General features: G+C 41.2%; 1 protein-coding gene across 2 annotated transcripts in view; it reads right to left on the bottom strand.

The window, feature by feature from the left end:
* The window catches only part of HTR1F (5-hydroxytryptamine receptor 1F), a 118,582-nt gene that overhangs the window by 2,902 nt on the left and 91,224 nt on the right, over positions 1 to 24,456 (bottom strand). Inside the window, exons 1-3 of one of the 2 annotated variants that reach the window (XM_082764503.1) lie at positions 7,901 to 8,011; positions 7,121 to 7,212; positions 4,832 to 4,965 (exon numbers count right to left, since the gene is read on the bottom strand). The gene's annotated coding sequence lies outside the window, so the exon portion shown is untranslated. Of the gene's footprint in view, positions 1 to 4,831; positions 4,966 to 7,120; positions 7,213 to 7,900; positions 8,012 to 24,456 lie in introns of those variants that run through there. The other variant, XM_082764502.1, reaches the window with a different exon arrangement.

Raw genomic sequence — 24,456 nt, 5'->3', positions numbered from 1 at the left:
GCTTAATATGCTATTGGGTTACTCAAAAAGGTTTTTAACATTGCTTGACCCCACCATTTAATTGTATGGAAGGACAAGGAGAGGAAACATCTTATTTACTGTTATTTACAAACACTACACAGAATCTTGTCCTGCACATGAGCTGATTACAGCACGCACATGCTCTTTTTCTCTCTGCGTCCCTCTCTCTGAACTTGAAATACACTTCACATGCATAAAATAGATCTTCTGTCATGTCAGTGTCACCTTAAACCCCCTGAATCCACAGTAATTGCTAGGTTGCAGATATTTTTGTCTATAGCTAGCTGCCTTCCAGAGAAGGAAAAGGCAAGTATAGTATTATCTGGTGAATGTTCAACCTTTGCTAAATAAATCTTCATTTCTGAGCTTGAGTAAATAAGTGGGAAAAAAATACTTATTGGGAAATACTAAGTCTGTTGATATCCAGCAGTTGATCATATTTTAAAACAGTTACTCATTATGCTTAATTACCTTATAAATTTCTGACTCTTTAGATATTAGTCTTTAATTGCAAGCAAGCAAAAAGCAATTTAGATATAATGAAAGTTGATTAATAGCTTTTGAAAGATTATTCAGTTTGAGGCTGTGGAGTAAGGAAAATGGTATGGGTGGGTTCACAGAACTGGCGTGTAGGAATAAATAGGTTTCCTTAGGACTGATCATGATCATGAGGCTCTTTGTAAGAAGCACAGTGACAGCAATGCACTTACTTGCCATGTGTCTCCTTCTGTGGTTTTAAGATTGTCAGCCAGCATGCTCTGATTTCATTCAGGCTGAGAGCATGGGCTCACAGCAGTATTGAAGACCGCCACCCAAGTTTTCAGCGTGCTGCTGTTAGATACCTCTGCTGGGGTCTCCCGTTCATGGGATATAACCTGTGCTTTAACGGTACCCATCTGGAATCCCACCCTTCTATTCCTGTGTGGAGTATTAAGTCCTTCTGCTAATGCCTTCAGAACCCCAGCAGCTGGCATTCAGGGTGGTCCCCATGAGCTGCTGTGCAGACCAAGGGATGTGGCACCATCCAGGGTGGGCAGCAAGATCTGTCCTCCAAAGTGGTGGCTCCCTCTGAGGCTCCAGAGCCCATCTGCTGTCTGTGCTGTTTGGGGCTGCTGGTCACAAAGTACACTGTACTTCCAGTTCAGACTTTGCTGTTAGCCCCACGTGAGTATACAGAGCAAGACTTACAGCTAAAAAAGACTTCAAAAGGAAGCACGGAAGACTTTGGGCCTCGTTCTCCAGGTAGTGAATTTACTTTGATGAATGAAAACCATCTTGCAGTCACGCTGAACTGAAGATCTGTATTCCAATATAAGATGGGTTCAGCGGTGAAAAGTATGTATTTTCCAAGAAATTCTTACAGTCCAGATATTTCTAAGGCTACTTTTGTATAACTGGCTACTCAGCGCCCCTGTTGAAGGATGAAGCTTAATCTATTGGAATACATGGAATATGTCTGATTCCATGGATTATTATTATTATTATTTTTTGGTCATCTTTACAATATGCAGCTGCTGTTGGGAAACTTTAGAAAGCCTTGAAGCTTCGATTCTGTGCATTGCATTAATATTCTCCTGAATTTAAGATTAGGGAAAAGGATGTTGCTAAAGGTTGCTTTATCTTCATTATAGATCTTAACAGAGTAATTTATTCTCTAACTGCTATTAAAACACAAGTATGAAGTTTCAGTTGACCAACTGAAATATTATGCTGAACAAGAGATCTGTAAACAGTGGAAGTTGCTGTTTACCAAAGATAGTATGTCTTTTATCTTGGATATGTTGACATTATTTTTTTTTTTTTAGGAATTAGCCACTTCTATGGCTTTTTTTTTTTTTTTTTTTTCCTTCCTGCCCAAATGCAGCATGATAAGGTGACCCTGAATGTATCTCCTTGATTATAAAAGCAACTGTATCATCCAACTGATCTTGTTTAGGAGGCATGAGGGAAAATGTCTGTATAGCTTTATCACAAATATAAATGTGTAATTTTTCCGTTGGCAATTCACAGAATAAAGAACTTCATTTGCTCTCCTCAGTTTTGTAGGAGCATGTGTGCGTGCATTAAACCCATAAATGCCCATTTATGTCTGAGATTTACAGAAGAATAATTAAATTGCTCTTGTTCAGTAGCATCAGTCTGTCCTTATAGGTTTAGAAAACAGCACACCTCTGCCTTTGCCTAAACTTGGGAAATAGTATGAATTTTCTCCAGTTGCTGGAGAAACATGGCTGGGAATGCCTTTGGGAAAGGTGACATGAGCCTACTGTTTCAGATCCTGAATTTAACTTGAACTATTAGCTTACAGCTGCTGGAGTATTTTTATTTTATTTTATTTTATTTTATTTTATTTTATTTTATTTTATTTTATTTTATTTTATTTTATTTTATTTTATTTTATTTTATTTTATTTTATTTTATTTGTGTCTGGCTTGTTTTAAACTGCTGTAAGCACTGTCAGAGAGAAAACCTGATTAGAGTTTAATTACTGTTAATTACTGCTTTTTGCATACAAGTTTTCTGAGTATATTCCGTGGCTGTTTGCTTGTTTTCTGTACATGTGGGGTCCTTACCAAAGTGTGTTTAGTTTAAAATGTCATCATCAAAAGTAGCAGTAGAGCTCAGGAAGCAACTGAACTGAGGATACTTAAAATACTCCAGAAAAGTAGCAGTGTTTGCACTGCCAGGTTGTCCTGGCACTCCATGGTTGTCCTCGACTCCATTGAGTTAATACAAAGTTGTGCCAGTGACATAGAGAGATCCTGGCTATCTCCTCTCACTTAACAGGCTCCAACTGGCTTTGAAATGATGAAGCATTTCACCTGCTAGCGGGATTCCTTGCTTTATTGACCAAACTGATCAGTAAGCCAGTTAAAAAAGGCACAGCTTTCTTGCTTTAATGGAAACCGACCCTACAAATTTTTCCTGATGAAGGGGAAGATTCTGTGTTTGAATTCAGCCATCATGTTTTTACCACCTGTTTCTGCATAGGCTAGCCAGACACTGGAGGTAAGACTAAAATAACCATAGAATAAGGCAGTTTTAAGAACCAGAATTGCTTGAGAGCTAAAATTTCTTCCCAAAGCAGTATGTATGAGCTTGTAAAAATTCTTCCTGATATGGCTGTCACTGTCTTTAGATACCAACCATGTTGTATGCTAATGATAATTAGCTTAGTAGTGATCCATCACATTAAATTTGAGCAGAAGGAAATAACGCTCTTTTGAATTAAACAAATCTGTTTAAAGAGAATGAACTCCTACCAGATCTGGTGATGGATATGTGCTTTGTTGAGCCCAAACTCTGAAGTCTCACCAGCTGAGAAAGAGAGGAATGCTCTCATTTGATTTTTAGTGCCTGTCCTTAAAATCTGTTCTCCCCTTAACTCTTCCTAAGGTTCCTAGAGCTACAGTGCATCCCCTGAAATGAAGTAGGGGTGACTGGCTGGTGTGCAAGAGGAGTTGCTTACTGGCTGAAGGCAGCTGCTGCAAACCTGCAGTAAACACTGCCATCCCTGGAATGCAAAGTAAACGTCCATCAGCAGTTTGAAAGGAAAAGCAGAAATCTCAAGGCTGCCATACCTGAACTGCGTTGCTATATGCTTGCTGTAGATGTAGTTCCTCCTGCTAAGCCACAGCTTTAAAATATTTAAATCTTGGTGTGCTGCCAGATATTCTAAAATGGCTGTAAACTTACCCTCCCTCCCCCCTTCTTTTCCCCTCTTTTTTTTTTTTTTTTTTTTTTTTTTTTTTGAGCTGTATATGTGTCCATAATTACAAGGTAGAGTTATTTCCAGTCCTTCATCTGTCAGCAAACAATCACATGTGCATGCTGAAGTAATGCTTTAGAGTCTCTGTTTTGGGTCACGCTGCCTCAGTTCATTGGACTGAGCACATTCTGGACCTGAAATGTATTGGTGAAGTGGAGGAATAACTTAAAAGATGTTTAGATTTTGCTGCTTGAGTCTCTGTTAACTGTAGTTATTTATCATTTCCACTTGTAGAAGGTCACAACAGACCTATTTCTAGAAACATAGACCACAAATAGCTACAAAACTGCAGATAAATCAATTGAACTAATATCAACTAAAGATCATACACAATTCTGCCTACCAAGCACCCTCTTGGGAGAAGCATGGGTAAATAAATAGGCTTTGCAGCATGCCCTGAATAGCAATATAACACGTGAAGGAAACAAATCTCAGAATCCTGGAGGATACGTACCTCCAGCTTAGAGATGCACAAAGCCATTTATTGTCTGAGTACAGGAGGTCTGATTTGTTAGAGAATGACAAAGAAAAGTCCTTGAATGCAATGCACAAAACTTGCACAGTAAACCTGCATCTGACACTTTTCTTAGCCATGTTACCAGTCTAAAAGTCCCTGTGTTGGTAAAATGATACACTGCAGTATGTTTTGTGTCAGGCACAACAAAGATGATGCTTGCTTTAGTTTTCTGGACAGCTCTTTAAATTCTTTCAGCCAACAAAAATAATCCCAAATGACAAACTCTGACAGACTTAGCCCTGAAAGTTACCAGCCCAGATGTCTCCTCTGTCATCTTATTGCTCCTGGACCAAAATCAACAGGATGGAGGTAGTGTTTCCACTGAAGCAGCTGAAACATAAAATCTGAGGGTCTGCTCAAGCTGCCAGGGAAGCAGAACTTACCCTGTGCCTCTGGGTGCTGCTAAGAGAGGTGCGAGCACCAAGTCACTGAAAGCCAGAGTGAAAGCAGTAACCTCTGTTAAAGGGACAAAGTGAAGTGCTGCGATAGCTCCTGTTCTCACCTCCTTGTTATCATCAACTCACCTTCATGTTTCCTATTGAGGCCACAAGAACTGCAGCATGCTGGCTGTGATCCCTTTGCCACGTCTCCTTCCAGAAGGCTGTGGTCCTCGCTTTGCTACTCCACCAGCATTACCAGTTGCTCCATATTTTCCAGCCTGCAAAATACCAGACTCTTCAAGCCCAAAAGTGACAACCACACAAAAAGGGATTCACAGGTGTCCCATTTCAAAGGCAGTTCCTGGGGAGGTATCCCTAGAGCTAGCTTTCAACTCAGCCAGGTAACTGAGCAGAGTGCTCAGCAAAACCTCCCTGGGAAGCAGGGTTGCTACCTAGGTGGAGTTAGTAGGTAATGCTCTCCTCCAGGCGTTTGCCATGTTCCCTACTTGCATCCGTTGGATTGCAGCATAGTCTGTTGCTGCTTGTGAAGCCTGCCTGGAGGATACCTCCCCTGCTTATTGTCATCATATCGTGGCAACTGCTGCATTTGCTTATATGGAAGAATGATGTTCACAAAGTAATTATGCATTCCTTGCTGCTTCGAGTGTTGAAGTTGAGTGTTTTTTTTTTTTTTTTTTTTTGTCTCCTTTTGGAAAATTAGTCACTCATCTGTGTTTGCTCTTTATTTCATGTCCCTCTGCCATCTGTTTTAATCTAGCTGAGGGGGATGGGGAGGGGAAAGGCAAGCCAGCTTCCCAGCGAGCACTCTGGGAGTGAGGAAGGAGGAACAGCAAGAATGACATGGTCCACAGCATGACAGGCTTGCTTATATAAAACAGTAAACATGCCTCCCAAATGTAGCTTCAGTTGTTGGGTAGCTGGACTGTGAACCTGTTCTGAATTTGATCATTTTGGCTGAAGAAAGCGGAAAAAAAACAGACCTATATTCATAATGCTGCCAGAGGAGATGGCAGTGATTCATTTTTTGTAGTTCATTAAACTGCAGGGCTCAGTTCCCTCTCCTCTTTGAGGCTGATCTGACTCCACAGTTCAGACCTCTTATGGCAGTGGTCTGGGTATAGCTGTCTCTCATATCCTGTATGGTCTGGAGGAGCCCCAGGTGTGGGAGATCTAGGGCCTGGACAGCAGTCCCTGTGGGAGCCATGTAAATAAACATCTGAGAGAAATAGAGTACTGCTGGGCATCCCATTGTCCTGTGTGAACTCTCCACTGAGCAAAACCCACAACTACTCTACAGACAGACAAATTCCTGTATGGTCAACATCCTGTCCTTAGAGGTGTGTGTCTCCTTGTCTGAGTGGTCAGGGTCCAAGCTAGCATCTTTAATTTATTTTGCATTTAACAGTCTGAAAGGTTCTGTTCAACCAAAAGTTTTCTATATTAGGAAAGGATGTTTAAACTTTGCTTTTCCTTCCACAGAATTGAAAAAAAGATTTTTTTTGTTTGTTTATTTTGTGTTGAGTTTTTATTTGGTTTGGCAATGATTCAAAGGACCGCAGAATTTTATGCTGTGCAGGAGTGGCTTTCTTTAACGATCGTCAACTAAATTTGTGCTGCAAGGTGAAAATGGAGAATAGCTGTGCTTATATTTCATAACACTGTCCTTCAGATAAGGGCTTGAAACCTGCAGGAATGATAAAGCAGTGGTGGAGCAAGGAAGTTAAGAGGTAGCTTTACGTTCTTTGAATGGTAATAAAATGCAGCCTTGTTTCTCCCATTTCCCACTCATCCTTATGCTTCAGGGCCAAGTGTTCCTTGCCAGCCCTCAGAGAACACATGCATGCAGTTAGAAGTCAAAAACCTTTTTCATCAATTTGCCTACCTCTGAAAACCTATTACAAAAAGGGGTTCATCTTTGAGGGATAAAAAAAGTCTACTAAAGGCCTGCCAACCTGAAAAATCTGGGGGGAAAATATATATTTTTATGTAAAACAAACAAACAAACAAACAAACAAAAAAAACGGAACGCATTTCAGTTAATAAACATTTTGATGGAACGGCTCCTGTTACCTGACCTCTCTAATATGTTTTCCTTTTGCTTTAGTTCATTGGGATTTTGTCTTAATCTAGCTAGTCACATTTGATAGTAGGAGCTCATGGGAATTTCTGATTCTCTGAAGCATTGCTTTAGCCTTTTGTAGTAGTAGTAGAGAGGTGGGTTTTATCTAATGTATTTTTCTGTATAAACTTTGAAAGCCTTTACTGAGCTGTAAGAAACTGCCTTGTTTTCTCCTGGACAGTAAGAAAACAATCTATCTTCAAATGTGTCTGGAAAAGATTGGCAAAATAATTTACTATCATACTATCACCTGGGTCAGCATTAGGATATTTCTTTTTCTGCTGTGTGCTTACCAGGATAACTTGGAGGAAAAACTGGCCTCAGAGGTGTTAGGTGAAAGTGGAGTGAATGTGACATGTCGGTGTGCTCCTCTGCAGCAGGGTTTCTGCATGACACAAGAACAGTAAAATCTGTGGTTAATTGCTTGCAATTTGGAGAGGTGCCAAAATTCACACAATCTGCCATCTCGTCTCTGCACTTTGCCTATTTTTTATTCTTGTGAAGACTGTGCCTTATTTATTTATTTATTTTAATACAACGACAGTCTTACTGCATACTTCCTGGTGTCTTGCCTTGTAGTTTTTGTCACGTCATCTGATGTCATCTGTCATTATTCTGGTTGTCATCTGATCATCTCGTAGGTTGAAGATCACAAAAGCTTAGTGTGAAAAAAGGAACACTGAGAGCATAGGTGGAGCTTGGAATGGGCAGGTGGAAGACTTTGGAAGTCTTGAAGTAACTTGGTTAGGAAGTGGAGCTGTAGCTGTAGGGCAAGATCTCAATCTGGGAGTGTCCCCAGGGGTTTTCATTTCAGAAGTAACTAACTGCCCACAAGGCTGGCTGGCTTGGGTTACTGTGCTCGCACTGACTTGCAGTGGACTCAAAACCACATGCCATGGCACTGTGTCAACCTATGGAGATCCAAGCTGTTAGATTCTTTCATAGGAAAATAGAGACTCTTTACCTGGTGAAGTAGCAAAAGTTTTATTAGATAGCTAAGACTGATGCTTTCTAACTAGCATTGCATTTATTTCCCTCTAGATATTTCTACTAAGATTGATTTGGTCACCTACTGTGAGCATTAAGGTTGGGGGCCAACTTTCCAAAATCCGTATTCTGTGTCTTAAGACTTGTCCTTTTCAGTACAGAGCTATGACTTTTGCTGTGCTCTGCATGGGGTGCCACAGTGCTGGTTCTTGTTCCTGTGTGGAGGCAATTCAGTTGATACAATTGAATGTTTTAGCCAGAAGAGTTTAGTTCACTCGGTGCATTGGCAGAAGCTCTAATGGTAAAAAGCATTTGTTTCAGGCTGGTGTAAAGCAGTTATGCCTGAGGACATGGGATGCAGCCATTCCGGCAAAACTTGCCTAGTGAAGAGTGGGCCTTAGCTTTCCTTCTTTCCGCAGTTTCCAAACACTCTGGGACTCTTGAGGGTGCCTTTCTCCCTGCTTCAGTTTGTTATTGCATTATAGCATGCTGTTTGTTAGAATTACCAGCGTTTGAAACACAAGTTCTGGTACACCTTGTATAAGATCAGAAGTGTGGATAGGAGAGCTATGGGAATGGGGGAGGCCAGTGAGAGTGAGTCAAGCTGGGGAGCTGGAGGGAGAGCCTGAGAAAGAAGAGGGGTGTGGGAGCACCTCCTGCACAGTACTTGTGTGTGTATATATCCCATGCTGCCATTCAATCATATCAAGTGTATGCAAATGCAGTAACATCTCAAGAGCTGGGGAGCCAAATAACCCGTCCATGTGATGCAGTGGAAGCCTGCTTTTGGGGTTTCTGTGCTGTCTCTGGGCGAGCTGTTGTGCTGACTTAGAGCACGGGGCTGCTGGGGTGAGAAGAGGGGGGATGCAGCTGGAGCAGCCTGGTGCCACGCCCAGGCCAGAACAAGTCTGGAGCTGGCCCACGGCACTCAGGAAAGGGCTTTCTGCATCATGTTTTGGCAGGGAGTGGTCAGCTGGCATCATGGCTTGATGAATAATTCCTGGAAGTCTTTGGCCTTGGGCCTATCTTCAGGGGTGCAATGCTTTCAAGAATGCTAATAGCAGCAGGACAGTTTTAAAATGTGTTGACTCCAAATCCAGAAAGATATACCTTTCCCAGGAAGCTTTCTGGATCCGTCAGGTCTCCTGTTGCAGACACTTTGATTACTAAATAGGGTCTTAAGCTCTCTAACACTTTGTGAACTCGCTTTCATTTCTGATAGGAAAATAACAGACTGTCACACACAGCTTTTTTCTTTGCATAATTCTGATGTAGTTGTGACACTTGACATACAGCACAGATGACTGTGAATGGCTTCTTCAAATTAAAGCAGATGAATCAGAATTAATTATGAAAAACAGCCTTATTGTTGTCCCAGGAATTCAGTACAGACAGCCGTTGTCTAACAAGATTATCCAGCTTCAGATGGCCCCCCAGACCTCTAATTGATAAAACTTGTAAAACTCTTAAAAGATAATCCTAAGAAACTCATTTCCAAACACAATTTCAAAGCTTTTTTTTTTTTTTTTTTCTTGTATTATTTTAGGGCAACGAAGCTGGTGAGGGGCCTGGAGAACAAGTCCTACAAGGAGCGGCTGAGAGAGCTGGGCTTGTTCAGCCTGGAGAAGAGGAGGCTCAGGGGTGACCTTATCGCTCTTTTTAGGTACCTCAAGGGAGGCTGTAGCGAGGTGGGGGTTGGCCTGTTCTCCCACATGCCTGGTGACAGGACGAGGGGGAATGGGCTTAAGTTGTGCCAGGGGAGTTTTAGGTTGGATCTTAGGAAGAACTTCTTTACCGAAAGGGTTGTTAGACATTGGAACAGGCTGCCCAGGGAAGTGGTGGAGTCACCATCCCTGGAAGTCTTCAAAAGACGTTTAGATGTAGAGCTTAGGGATATGGTTTAGTGGGGATGTTAGTGTTAGGTCAGAGGTTGGACTCGATGATCTTGAGGTCTCTTCCAACCTAGAAATTCTGTGATTCTGTGATTTTCTATTGACGTTGGTTTTCTAAGAACTTTTAAAACATAACTTTGCAATTATGAAAACCTTTAGTACTGCAGTGAAGTTAAGATAATACTTTATGCTAGGGATGCTGGTAGACAACACTTCAGCTGTTTGTTTCCTAAGATGTATGCAAGACGTATGCAACTTCAAAAGATTGCTGAGCAAAGCTGTCTTTTAGATTATAATACCAATTTAAAGAAGTGATAATTTAATCAGCTCTTTTATCCTTAGGTTGTATGTTAAGGAAATTTGTCTTTTCATATGGTAAGAATATTTATTCTTAATGTTGGTGTACACTAGCAATATACTTAAAAACATTTCACAAGGACTGTTTACTAAAAGGTGTTTTACAACACTTCTGATCAAATAATATATATTTTTTAATAAAGATGATAACGTGTAATATTGTTCTGGTGGTGAATAGAAGCATCAAACTGTTTTTCGCTAGTTGCCCAAGTCTATAGAAAGCATATCATTACTCTGAGCTGCTTTAGGAGAGTCCAAAAACTTCCAATGCATTCTCAGGGATGGCATGCTGTGGTTCCTGTAGTTTCTGAGAGATAGAAAGAAAATAAGTGCTTTCACAAAATAACATGGTTAAAAAGTATTAGTAAAGGATAGAGGGAAAGTGTACTAATCTTCAGAGACTAGAGGAAGCCTGGAAAAAATCAAAGGCAATCCATTGCTTCTGTATTATCTGTCTTGTTTGATATGTAGCATAGCACCCTTGTCACCCTTGTGCCTAGGCACTTCTGGAAATCCTGAATTCTTTTCCCCATGGTGCTTACAGTTGACCTGTCACATCAGCAAGCATCAGTAAGTTGTTGGATTTAACTCAGAACTATAGCATGATGAACTCTTTTTCTACCAGGAGATTGAAAAAGATCAAATGATAACTTCGATTCTCTCTGCTAAAATTCCTCATCAGTTTTACTCTTTGAAGCTTCCAAAATTTCTGGAGAGGGGCTTTTATCAGTAACATACTGTGGACAAGTAATTAAAAATATATTATATTTTTACATTGCATGCACTTATGCACGTAAGCATATATATATAATGTCCTATTTTTGTTCATCATTTCAATGTTTTATGTTTTAAGAACTTGTTGAAAACTGTTTTCTTCATGTTCAAAATGAGTTTTTACTCTTTGAAGCTGAAGAATTTTTTAATGTTAACTCCTCTGGAAAGAAGCAGTGAACAGATTCAGTGAAGTCTTCACATTTGTGTAGTCCCTTTTTCTATATTTTTTTTTTTTTCCCCACTTCTGGACTCTCAATGCTGTCATTACATTATGGGGTTCTTTTACCTCTTTATTTCTTGATTCTCAATTTTTAGGATGTAGCCAGGTCACATATATGAAATGTTTCCCTGCATAGTCCCAGTATTTAGAGGCTTTCTTAAAAAGATATGGTACTAGATATATGCATCTAGAAAGAAAGTGTCTTCTCTAATCAGTTGACCAAAATATCTATAGCTTCAAGTAAAACTAGCAAGGCTGAAGAGAAATAGCCAAATTACTGGCTGACGACAGCCTAATTTTAAATAGACCTATCACAGCACCTTTGTGATATGTTTGTTTTATATGTTTGTGATATATGCAGTGCAGCCATCCCTAAAAAATGCCACAGGGCTGAACTAGTGCCATACTTCTTTTGAAGCATGCTTTATTATTATTATTATTATTATTATTATTATTATTATTATTATTATTATTATTATTAATTATTATTCTTTCTTTCCCCTCTTGAAATTATTCTTGAAAATCCAAGAGAGGGAGTTTGAACAGAAAGTGAAATCTTGGATAACAGAGCCAGTGGAGCTTCTTTCTGGCTGATTTGACTGAGAGCTACTGTAACTTTTTATGTCCACTTATTTATACAACCAGGGTATGAAGCCAGCATAAAAATGTACTTGGTCAATCTAACAGGGCACATGAATCAGCTTTTTGCTTGCCTAGCTTGCTGTGTTAGGAAAAGCAGTTGGAATAGAAAATTAATGTAGTTCCCAGCATCTGAAGAAATAAATATATTGTCTTTACTTTGAAGCCCTGTCTGTTCTGTAGGTGTTTGCCTCCAGGTTTTGGGGATGAAAAGTTCCAGAACCATTAGCTGCAGATGCTGGGTTTGTTGTTAATTCACCTCTACTGCAACATCTATTATTCTTTCTGGTAACTCAAATAGATTGCATTAGACCAGGCATGTAATCACAGTACTTCCTTCTGCAAGTAATTTATTCCAGTCACTTTGTTCTCTCTGTTTCTGATATTTTTTTTATTCCCCCACCCCCACCCCCCACCTCCATTAGAAGGCATATTAGTGTAGCTAATTTAGGCCATACAGCTAGTAATGTCCTAAAATCTTTGAATCTGCTGGATCAGGATTAACATTTTATTGATATTGCACCTATATTTATTCATCTTTTGATTACTCCAATATGACTTGGTTTGGCCACGATGTTGACAGTCAATGCTCTCAATTCACTAGAAAGCAGCACTGCATGGGAGAAAACATCATAGGTATAACCATTTATGAATCAAGTAATCTAAAAAAAAATTTAATTAAGAACTATAAAAAACAGCATAAGAGTTTTCAGAAAACATATCAGTTGAGACAGCAGCTTAGGAGGAAAAAAAATCTCTGAAAATACTTGTTTCCCTACTATTTTCAGCCAGCAGTTGCAATGATGTAGACCTTTAAGTGCAATGAATGTTTCTCATATATCTCAGTTGGAGAAGAGATATAACATGGAAAGTAAATGCAGAACATTGAAATAAGAAGAAAAACAAAACCAAACCTGACCAAAAAAAACCCCACCCAACAACTCAACAACAACAACAAAAAAACCACATCAAATATAGTACAGGATCATTAGATTAACCTTGTGTTATGATGAAAAGCATTGCTGTAAGATGTGTTTCAGCTGTATTTAATGGGATCAGTAGGTTTATGTTCTTATTACATTGAAATGGATAAAGATTTTAATTTAGATAATTGGGCCTGACATGGCGTGTTTTTTTTTTTGTTTTTGTTTTGTTTGTTTGTGTTTTGTTTTGTTTTTTAGTATCTGCTGCTTTTATGTTGGCTTCTGACTTCAGTGGTTATTGACAAAGAATTGTTTTTCCTGTAGAGAGCAGTGTTGAAGTTGAATGGCAAGAATCAAGCATGCTCTTTATGCAGATGATGCTTTGCTTCTGCAGCAACATCCAGCAAGTACAATGGAGCTGGTGATAGCTTTCCATTGGCAGCACAGAAAATTAACTAGAAAAAAAAAGAGCCAACACCATGCCCTTGAACAGCCCCTTTCCAGCAGCACTTTGTTGCTTCTTCTTAGCAGAGGTTTCATTGTTTAGTAGCAGAGGCTTCATAAACACAGAGGATGAATTTATTGTCATGGCATAATGCGCAGCAGTAGGTGGGATGGAGATGCAGTTCTCTGGGCAGAATATAAATCATCTCAGGAACAACTCCCTTCTTGGCTAACTATGTCTTCCCTTGGACACACAATCTGCCCTCTCCCAGATGCAGGCTTTCCTAGTAGATGGATCTGTGTAACCGAATGTATTCATGTTACAGTAGATATGCACTATGGGTTTATTGTAACAGTCTTGTAGGGATGACATAGTCAGCTATTTCCCCAGCACCTTTCTTAAGCTGTATGTCTGTCTTCTACTTCAGGGAGAGAAATGTAAAAATAAACAGAATATTTATAAATATAATTACTTACCTCTACCATTATATGTATATTTTTAAGTATGAACTGTTATCCATTTCAATTGAAGCAGCATGACTTCTACCAAAAGACTGCTCTTTCTCCATAAAACTTGAGTTCATGCATGTAATGCATGGCAAAAGGAATTGCCTCTGCATGAAGCAGTGAACTTGGCTGCCCCTTTTGCTGGCTTGCCTCCACCCACTTTAGATCACTATGGCAATACGTACTTCTTTAGGATTAAGAAATAGATCAGTTGGGTTAAACGTTGGAGATTGTTCTCTATATATAAAATGGACACAACATTCTTGTGCTTCACTGAGATATTGAAAACTGTCTGCTGTGCTGATGGTCCTGGAATTAAAGTATTGAAGTATGGAATAAAATGTGCTGAGGCTAGAAATTATCTAGTTCAAATAATCTGCTACAGCTCTCAGTTGTTCTTCTGGTCTGACTGTGGACCAGTTTAATCAGAGCCACTCAGTTTCATCAGAGGTTGCTCAGCTGCTGCGGTGAGGAATGTTGCTAATGGTCCCAAGAACGTGGTGCTGCAGAGTCACAATGCTCAGTGTTTATAGTTAGAATGGACAAATGCTTACACAATGCTCAAGGTAACCTTGTAAGGACAAGTAATTATTACAAGTTTGATTCTCTGCGCCAAACCTGAGGGGAACAGCTGGAGCCTCGGGGGACTGCTATTAGCAGCACTATTCAACAAATCCTTCTTTCTCCTCCTCTCATCCTCTCCTGGTGGGATAGCTAAATCTGCTGTAAGTGATGAGAAGGGCTTTTTCATTCCCTCAAACGTATCTGGTGTTTTGAGCACAAGGTGACTATTCCTCAGCCTGCCTTCCCTAGAAATTTCCTTCCACCTAGTGAAATAGATGCATTCCACCTGAGGCTCCTGAACAGTCACCCAACCAAGGGTTAAGGACTGATAGCTTTAAAAGCTGTTAAGGAAAACACTGAGTGTTTCTTGACATATATATATATATATATATATATATATATATTTTTTTTTTTTCTTCTGGCATAATGCCATTAAAAATATTTTGCTACCATGACAGTTAATACAGAATATCCATGAGGAGGGTATTGTCCAGACTAAATGTATGAGGGGATCGTTGTCTTGGAGGCTGTTCTTTTGCTAATGTGTAAGAGCAGAGAAGAGGCACTTGTGACCTTTTATTCAGCTACTGAGAGTGTGCTTTCTTGAATTTTTGTGTGGGTAAGAAGTATGCCTTAGAAGGAAGCTCAGCTGCGTCATTGGAGGCATTGTGTTAACAAAAGTCTGCAGTATAATTGTTGAGAAGAGACATCCGTTTAGGAAATCAGTAGCAGGGGCCTTTTTATTTGCTTGACTCCATGGCATGGGAGTTATTTTCCAGTCTGAAACTGAAGCTTAAGTATTATTTTTTTTGTGTGCAGCTATATGTTCCAGTGTCATTGTATAAGAATAATGACAGCAGTTAATTTTTCAGGATTCTTCAGCTGCATGTATTGGCTGCATTGCAGGCTCATATTAAAAATTATGCTATAAATTGCAATGACTTGCATATGGGAATAGGTCTTCTTAATATTCTCAGTTTACTACAGATGATGATTGCTGCACTTGTGCTTTAAAAGCAGTTATGTAAAAACAGCAAAAGGTGTGTCACAGGAAAGGCAATTGCCTTTGAAAAGTTTCCTTAAGCTGTGCTATTAAATATTTATATGTGTAGTCTCAGAGCAGGCAGACTAAAAAGTAATTGCCTTTAAGATCGTTCCAAATGTTTCTTGGGACTCCTGGGAGAAGCAATATTTGGATCATTTATCTATCAAAAAAGAGACTGAGCACAGGAACTTTCTTCTGACTAGTAAAAATGTCAGTCTGTGATTTTTGCTGTTTCAAGGTTTCACTTTTCATTTAAGAATCTACTGCCTTTTAAGACCATTTGATCAGAACATTAAAGGCACGTTCAAATCCTGTGTCCTCTTCAGTCAGGATATTATTATTCCTATATGTACGCTCCAGTTGCTAGAGATTTAATGATTCACTTCTAAAGGGGTGAGGAATCCAAATGCCTCCTCCTGGACTTAGTTTTGTGTGGTTTAAAATTTCATTTTACCAGCTATAAAGAAGCTTCTAATGCTATTGCTGTAGTCATATGCAGGATAATTGTTTGAAAAGATAACCAAGACTGCCTGTAGTTATTAACTCTAGCCAAAAGGTGTAGAATCAACTACTTATTTTTCCTAAAGTTCTGTTTATGACCAGAGAAAAGCTTGTATAAGTGTTCTAGACCCCATGAAACAGGATAAAGAACCAATTTCTTGAGAAAGACTTGCAACATCTTGTTAACTTCTTGTATATCTTTAAAGGATATTTAGCATTAATTATTTAAAACAATTGAGTATCAACCTTGCTCTTGAGAAATAAGTTATACTTAAGTACCTCAAGTTGTGGAGATTTAACAGAATTGTCATTTAATAGCATTTCCCTCATCTGCTATATTTCAAACACTGTGTCAGGAATTGTGAATATACAATGAAACAGATACATAGTCTTAATGGTGCCTCTGTTCCTCTAGGCAGTACTACTGTCATTTTCCCACCTTAGATATGGAGTTAATCAAATAAACCTTTTCTACAAAGGAGATATAGCCCTTCTTTCTGTACGTAGAATTACAGTAGTAATAATAATGAGTGGCAATAGAAAAGCCTTGTATATGCACCTTTAATAATTCAGATTTTGTGTGTTTGATCATCTGGATTGCCATTTTGTACATGATGTTTTTATTTTTTTTAAGTAACCTTTATGTTGTTTGATAATATTAGCAACGCAGAAGCTGAATGTTCCCTCCCCTTTCTTTCCTTCAGTACTATGAAGACAGTGAAGCTAAAACTGAGTTTTTGGGTTTAGCTTTAATTGAAAAGCAGTGTGCAAATGGATAACTGATTGCTGCAGGAGAAGTAAACTAAGTACTTTTGCTCATTTGTAGTTCCAAGTTCCTTTCTGTCCTTGAGGACAAGTCTAGAGTTCATACCTCTGTTTCATACAGCTTTTAGGATGTCTTTCCATGCAATTTGACCAAATGCTCCCATCAGGCTCTCTTTCCCCTTCCATACCAATTGGCAGCAGTGAGTCGGTTACATTTCCTATGGCCATCTCCGTGCAGTCTCCAAGGAGTTTGAGTAGTGAGCATTGTCCATTAACTCTGCAGTAGAGAACTCAGCATCAAACCATTTCTGATGTGCCTCCCAGGTAGGAGGCTTGATTTTTTTCACATCCCGTGCTTCTGAACCACAAAGTCAAAGTCCAGCCTAAGTGTACTAAAAAGTTACTGATGTTCCTGTTAGATTTTGCTTGATTTTGTGAGGACTTATTTTGTCAGAGAAAGCACAGTGTTGGCCTTATGAATGTCATGGAGAATACTGGAAACTCTGGCATATTTATTAAGCCTGGAGATCTGGGTGGAAATATAATGGGCATCAAGGTTGCTGAAAAGCCCTTCAAGACAATGAACTTACTGTTAAGAATAGCTTACTATTCTTAATGGTGCTTTGCATTTGTAATGTTTGCCATCCTGGAACCATTCTTAAACCTTATTATTTCACTTAGGTGTGGAACTGTAGATGGATTGATATAAATGATGTTTTGAAGGTGCAAGCTAGAGCTGGAGCCTAAGCACTTTGACTCCCAGCCATTTGTTCAGGCAGTTAGAAAATGCCTGCTCTCCTAAAGCATCAGTGCATAGAAACTTTGGAGGTGCAGGATGCATTGAAATCAAACACTGAACTTGCTAATTGGTCCATTCCAGTCACCCTGACAAAAGATTTCTTCTGTGAGGAAGGGCCAACTAAGTTTATGTGCCGTAAACTTCAAAGAGTACAGATTCAGACATGGCAAATAAAAATATTTGTCATGCCTTGAATAAGGCTGTGGTAATTAGTTCCTAGTGGAACAGGAGAACAGACTGTCTTAATTAAAGACCGTTTAGGTGGTTAACAGCTGTAAACTTCTTTCCAAGTAAAGCCAGTGGAAAAATTATTTGTGTAAATACTATTTGTTTAATAATAAAAAGACAGAGGAAGGTCCTTGAGTCTTCCCTTATCTGAAGCAGAGGTACAGGTTGAAAGTCTTTTACATAAAATGATGTAACCTTAGGATGTATTCATGAAGGATACTTTCTATAAGACTTCTTCCGAAGTCTTACTATCTATAGTAAGAAACTAACTTTTGAGGAACTGGTGTGTGGCTGAAAATAACTGTGCCTCAAAGGGTCAGGTTCTCCTTCTTGTCAAGTTAACCTGGCACTTCACTAGAAAGTCAGTTCTACCTCCATATGAGATGGCTGAAGCCAAACCATGACACAGAATAATAGAATATCCTGAGCTGGAAGGGGCTCTCAAGGATCGTCAAGTCTAACTCCTGGCTACACACAAGACTACTCAAAAATCTGTATATATATAAAATTATATATGTCAGAAGTATCTGATTTCTGTGCTGTTGGTAAGAGGTATTGTTTGAAAGAAGAGGGACCAGAGAAAGAGATTTTCTGCCAAGGTTGGCAGATGACCCAGTACCAAATGAGGCACCACTAATCCTGTTCTGCGTGGGTTATCTATGCCAGGTGTTTGTAGATGAGCCACAAAGGAATCTGGCATTGTTCTTAGTGCATGTGGTGCCTCAGCAATCAAATTATGCACATGAAGCTCAGGAAACAAAAGTAGTTGGTAGACTGTCTAAAAGCACAGTTAACACTGGCATCTTCCTCTCTTGGGAGGAGGTTTATCTCCATGTTTTACAGTGAGTAAGCCTGTCTGTCTTGACAGAGGCTGGATGAAAGATAAAAATAGCAGGAACCTGGCTTTTTCACTTTGTCTGAGGAAAGCTATCCCTAGACTTAAGCTCCTGATACTGGAGATACGTCTAGTTAATATTTATTTTAACACGGTGGTATACCTTGCTTGAGTGGATGGATGAAATAACATAGCTGAGTCTGCTTCTGTACTAATGACACTAAACGTAATGGATGTGGGACTTGGAAAGTCAGTCAGCTCCCAAAGAGACCACTCCATGTTTCTTTCTGGAAATGCCCCAAAAGCTTGAGAGAAATGCCCCTAGAAGCCACCTATATTGTAAATCCCAAAGGAGCAAGCATTGACTAGCACTCTGTCTCCTTGTCTGCACTGATAAAAAGGATTAAATCTTATCACTCAGGAAATGGGTGGGAATATTATCTGCCTTGTGCACCTTGGGCATGGCTGGAGATGTATGTACTCCCATTGCCTCTTTGTCCATGGTCTGTGGCTTGAAAGCCCCTTGGAGAAGTTTGGAAAAGCTTTTCTTACAGGCAGGCCTTCTGCTGCATTCAGAATTTAAAAAATACCAAGCTGGAATATTAGATAGTAGGGTGAAAGTAAATTAAAACAAATCAATTAGCTACAAGTGCTATTCAGAGAGTGTTTCAAATTGAAATAGGCACCTAAGAGCATGAAGTATCCTGTCAAGTTATTGAACGTGAGGGTAGAGAATGGAGGAAGATGGTTTTAGTACACATGTTCAGCCACATTAATTAGAGCAAACTGATGATTTCCTTCTGTTGGGAACTGCTCTTAAAATGAGAACAGCTCTTTAGAGGGTGACCTCTATATCATGCTATCATTTAAAACTTCCCCTTATTATTGTATAAAATTTCAGTACACTGTTGTCAAAATGGGGAAGGAATCTTGGGGGAAAAATGCTTTAAAACACAAATGGTGGGATTGATTTGACTAATTGCAGCCATCTAACCCTGAATTGTCGCCCTACCCAGAAACAGTCATCTCACCTCTAGGGGGCAATTGTTCTCATCCTGAAGTAGATCTTTCATTTGGGTCAGATGTGCCTGAAGGTGCTTATTTCTCCCAGCTGATTATAAAAAGAGCCTAGGAAGACTAATTCAGATATAGAAATCTGCAGTGTGGATCTCTAGAACTAGAGGAAATGGATCCTGACTAAACTGTAGCAATAATAAAAAGTTGACAGAGAAATTTTCAAACAGAACATTTATCACATCTATAGTAGTGCTACTTGGTGGTCCAAGAAGGTTGTAGAAGTGTTTAAAAGCTATGGGGATGTCAGGTTTGCAAGGATACATCATTGAAAGTAACTAGCAGACCAAAGGCATGCAAGAAGTGTTTTTTAGGATAAGCTTGTCCTTTGGGTTGTTTCTAAATTGTGACATGCTACAGATAAAATTGTGATGTTAATATTGGGAATATTTCTTGTGGGGAATTTATCCCATAGGGCTTTACCATTTACCTTTACATCCTTGTAAAAGGGAACTCAGTGGACAGGCAATACGGATGTGAGGCTTCATTTCATTCAATCTCTGAACTCCTTGCTTATGAAGTAGGTGCTTTCCTGTAATCCTTTTGACATTAAAACTCTCATTCTGTCTTCTAATTGGAAAACAGTATATGGTGCTACTTGGCTTTTATCTTATTCGTATTAACCAGTTCCTCATAAGTGAGAATATGAAAATCTGAGCTGCGAGGTAATGGCCCAATGTATGGAACTAAAGAAATTTTAGAGAGTCTACAACACTAATTAAAATCTCAAAAGATTTGTATGCTTGAGCACACCTTTTTAAAACATGCTATGGACAGCAGGATGTGCCAAAGGCAGGTGTCTTACATAGCAGAGTCTGGCCATTTCCCTATATTAAACTGCACAAGCATTTCTAATTTCAAGGAGATGAAATTGCAAGCTTTTTTTTTTTTTTTTTTTTTTTTTTTAACTAATATGTCTCTATAAAGACAATGAATTGTGACTGCCTCCTCATCTTGTGCAGAGAACAATGAGTCTCAGAAGTCAGAAGCTTTAAAGATTGGTAGCTTAATTAGAAAGTGCCCTAAATGAAAAGTCTCAGCATTTTAATTAATTTCCTCTGAGATGAAAGAAGTTTATCTCAAAGGAAATTGCAGCAGATATGTGAGTATAGGGGATCACAAGAGAGACCTGGGCATTTGGAGTCAGAGAACTTAAACTGTGAGGTGTTTGCTCTTTGTCTGTAACTTTGAAGTAAGCATAGACGCAAACACTATGTGTGTATACAAAAATAATGTGTGCACATGTGTATGCACGTGTATAAAAAATGAAAACTTGAAGAAAGGGATAGGCGTCTATTCTAGTAGCAATGCAAGGCCCCAGGCAGTAGCAGGAGAGGTTTCAGGGGGTAGTGAGGAAACGACACAGCCTGAAAGGGACACCTGGAGCCAAAGATGGGACCCCCACTGCCTGGGTTGGGCACCCTGCACAAAAGTCACCGTGTGTTCCCTCCCACATTGCTGGTAGGAATTCTGAGAGTTTATTACACATCTGGTGCAATATTCCATGCCATCGGCAACCACTGGTACCCACCCACTCTGCCTGTGTTGTCTCCAGGATGGCATCAAAGTCTGCTGGACCTGGGTGAGTTCTGATGTGGTCAGTTCAAGGTCATCCTCACAATATAAGTTTTGGTTACAATGCTCTTCCAACACTGAATCTATTAGGAGTTATTCAAAGTAACTTTTTCACATTGTTCCTCCAAAGTAATACATGGATAATTTGGAGAAGCTCCTTTGGGCTGTTATTTTTATTTATGCTGCTAGACTGGCTTCCCGGTTTCAGATCAGATAGGCTCATTTCCTTAAATCTGTGTAAAATGTATTGAATCAAGCAATGATTTCAATAATTTTATGCCTCAATTCTGGTAGAAATATTTTATAACTATCTGCAGGGAAGCATCCACTTGACTGGTTTAAAGTTTCTTGGCAGATTCATGATTATAGTGAATGTTTTACCACTTGGAAGAGGGGATTGCTTATGAAATACTTATCAAACTTTCACTCCCTTCATCATCAGATTAGTGCAGCCTTGTGTACTAGTTGCCAATTGCAGCCAGTTGCACAATCTCAAAATGCTGTCTGATGATTTATTGTGACTTTATGCCCCTTCTGTAGACTTAGATTAGGATGTAAAGGTTACAACTCTTAGGCTATTTGGAAGCATTGTTTTAATATAAGCCCATAACATTTCCTGCATGTTAACAATTTTGATAATGCTGGCAAGTAAAAGACTTTTCTTCATTTTCAAGTAAAACTATGAATGCTTCTATCCCATTAACCAGTCCCTAAAATGATTTACCATAAGTCTTCAAGCTCCTACACTGCAATGATGACGCGTTCTGCAGCGGAGCGGGGGATCGGGCCAGGCAGGGCTAATTTTTTCGGGCATCGAGCCTACTTGAGGGAGCCGCCAGGACCCGGCAGCCCTCGTGAGGGAGGCTGACGAGGCGAAGGCGGAGCCAGCAGCGCCCCCTCCCCAGCCATTCAAAAGCAGCCCTTAGGGAGCGCGAGTGACCAGGAGCGCGGCGACCAGGGCGGGCAAACAGGGCGTGGCGCGTCAGAAGGGAGTGGCGCGGCAGTTAGCGCGGCAGTTCGCGCAGGAAGGGCAGAGCGCTCCCCCTACACACAAACAACACCTCGTTAACAACAGCCGTAACTAGGCGATAATGGTCTCCACCAGGCACGGCGCGCTCTCCAGAAATTCGGTACACACGCAGACCGACTACCCCTTAAAAAATGCCGCAGTTCAGGTCACCGGATGCATGGAGTGTCTGAGCCTGTTGCTGCCATCGGCGGGAGGCAGAGAAACTGCGTGCGTGAGGTGCGAGCAGGTGGATGATCTGGTCCGCATGGTGGCGGAGCTCAAGGAGGAGGTGGAGAGGTTGAGGGCCATCAGGGAGTGTGAGCGGGAGATAGACTTCTGGAGTAACTCCCTGCAGGGCCTCAAGGGGAGGTGCCGAGGTGAGACTCCCCAAATGGGGGCGGACCCCCTGCCCTGTCCCCGTCGGGCAGAGGGAGGGGATCTGGGAGCTGAGGAGGAATGGAAACAGGTCCCTGCTCGACATCGCAGGCGATGCTCTCCCCTTCCGGCCCCACCTTCCCAGGTGCCCTTACACAACAGGTTTGAGGCCCTAGAGATTGAGAGGTCGGTGTGTGAGGAAGAGGTAGCAAATGTTCCCAGGAGGATGCCTGGGGCGAGGAGGTCGACTCCGCGCCTCAGGACTGCCTCCACCAAGAAAGACAGGAGGGTTATTGTTGTTGGTGACTCGATTCTTAGGGGAACAGAGGGCCCTATTTGTCGGCCTGACCCTACCCGTAGGGAAGTCTGCTGTCTCCCTGGGGCCAGGGTCAGGGACGTTGCCAGGAAGCTTCCTAACCTGGTACGCCCCTCTGACTACTACCCCCTTTTGATAGTCCAGGCGGGCAGTGATAACATCGAAGAGAGAAGCCTCAAGGCTATCAAAAGGGACTTTAGGGGAATGGGTCGGTTAGTGGATGGAGCGGGAGTGCAGGTGGTGTTTTCGTCCATCCCTATGGTGGCAGGGAGGGGTTCAGAGAGGACACGGAAAGCCCACCTGTTAAACACGTGGCTCCGGGACTGGTGCCAACGCAGAAATCTTGGGTTTTTTGATCATGGGGCGCTTTACTCAGCACCTGGCCTGATGGCCACAGACGGGTCCCTATCTTTTAGGGGAAAAAGGATCCTGGGCCAGGAACTGGCAGGGCTCATTGAGAGGGCTTTAAACTAGGTAGGAAGGGGGATGGGGCTGAGGCTAGGATTGTTGGGGCTGTGCCAGGGGGAACAATGGCAAGGCCGGAGGATAAGGCAATGGCCCAGCTGAAGTGCATCTACACCAATGCACGCAGCATGGGTAACAAACAGGAGGAGCTGGAAGCCATCGTGCAGCAGGCAGGCTACGACTTGGTTGCCATCACGGAGACGTGGTGGGACCAGTCTCATGACTGGAGTGCTGCAATACCTGGCTATAAGCTCTATAGAAGGGACAGGCAGCATAGAAGGGGTGGTGGTGTGGCTCTCTATATTAGAGAGTCTTTCGAGGTTGTAGAACTCGAGGCTGGGAATGACAAGGTCGAGTCCCTTTGGGTTAGGATCGGCAGGGACAACAAGGCTAGTGTCCTGGTCGGGGTCTGCTATAGACCGCCGAACCAGGATGAGGAGACGGATGAGGAATTCTACAGGCAGCTGACAGAGGTTGCAAAATCATCAGCTCTTGTACTCGTGGGGGACTTCAACTTCCCTGACATATCCTGGAAACACAACACAGCCCTGAGAAAGCAGTCTAGGAGGTTTCTGGAGAGCGTGGAAGATAGCTTCCTGACACAGCTGGTTAGTGAGCCTACCAGGAGAGGTGCCCCGCTAGACCTTCTCTTCACAAACAGAGAAGGACTGGTGGAGGACGTGATCGTCGGGAGCTGTCTCGGGCAGAGTGACCACGCAATGGTGGAGTTCACTATTCTTGGCGAGGCCAGGAAGGGGACCAGTAAAACCGCTGTATTGGACTTTCGGAAGGCTGACTTTGAACTGCTCAGGACACTGGTTGGTGGAGTCCCTTGGGAGGCGGTTCTGAAGGGCAGAGGGGTCCAGGAAGGCTGGGCGATCTTCAAGAGGGAAGTCTTCATGGCGCAGGAACGGTCTGTACCCACGTGCCCAAAGACGAGCTGGCGGGGAAGAAGACCGGCCTGGCTCAACAGAGAATTGTGGCTTGATCTTAGGAGGAAAAAGAGGGTTTATAATCTTTGGAAAAGTGGACAGGCCACTAGGGAGGACTATAAGGATGTTGCGAGGCTGTGCAGGGACAAAATTAGAAAGGCCAAAGCTCATCTGGAGCTCAATCTGGCTACTGCCGTTAAAGATAACAAAAAATGTTTCTATAAATACATCAACACAAAAAGGAGGACTAAGGAGAATCTCCATGCTTTACTGGATGCGGGGGGAAACTTAGTTACAAGAGATGAGGAAAAGGCGGAGGTGCTCAATGCCTTCTTTGCCTCAGTCTTTAGCGGCAATACCGGATGTTCTCTGGATACCCAGTACCCTGAGCTGGTGGAAGGGG

The sequence above is a fragment of the Aythya marila genome (assembly GCF_965140915.1).
Source record: "Aythya marila genome assembly, chromosome: 1".
NCBI lineage: Eukaryota > Metazoa > Chordata > Aves > Anseriformes > Anatidae > Aythya > Aythya marila.
The sequence above is the reverse complement of the archived record's forward strand: the minus strand, read 5'-3'. Positions and strand labels throughout refer to the sequence as shown.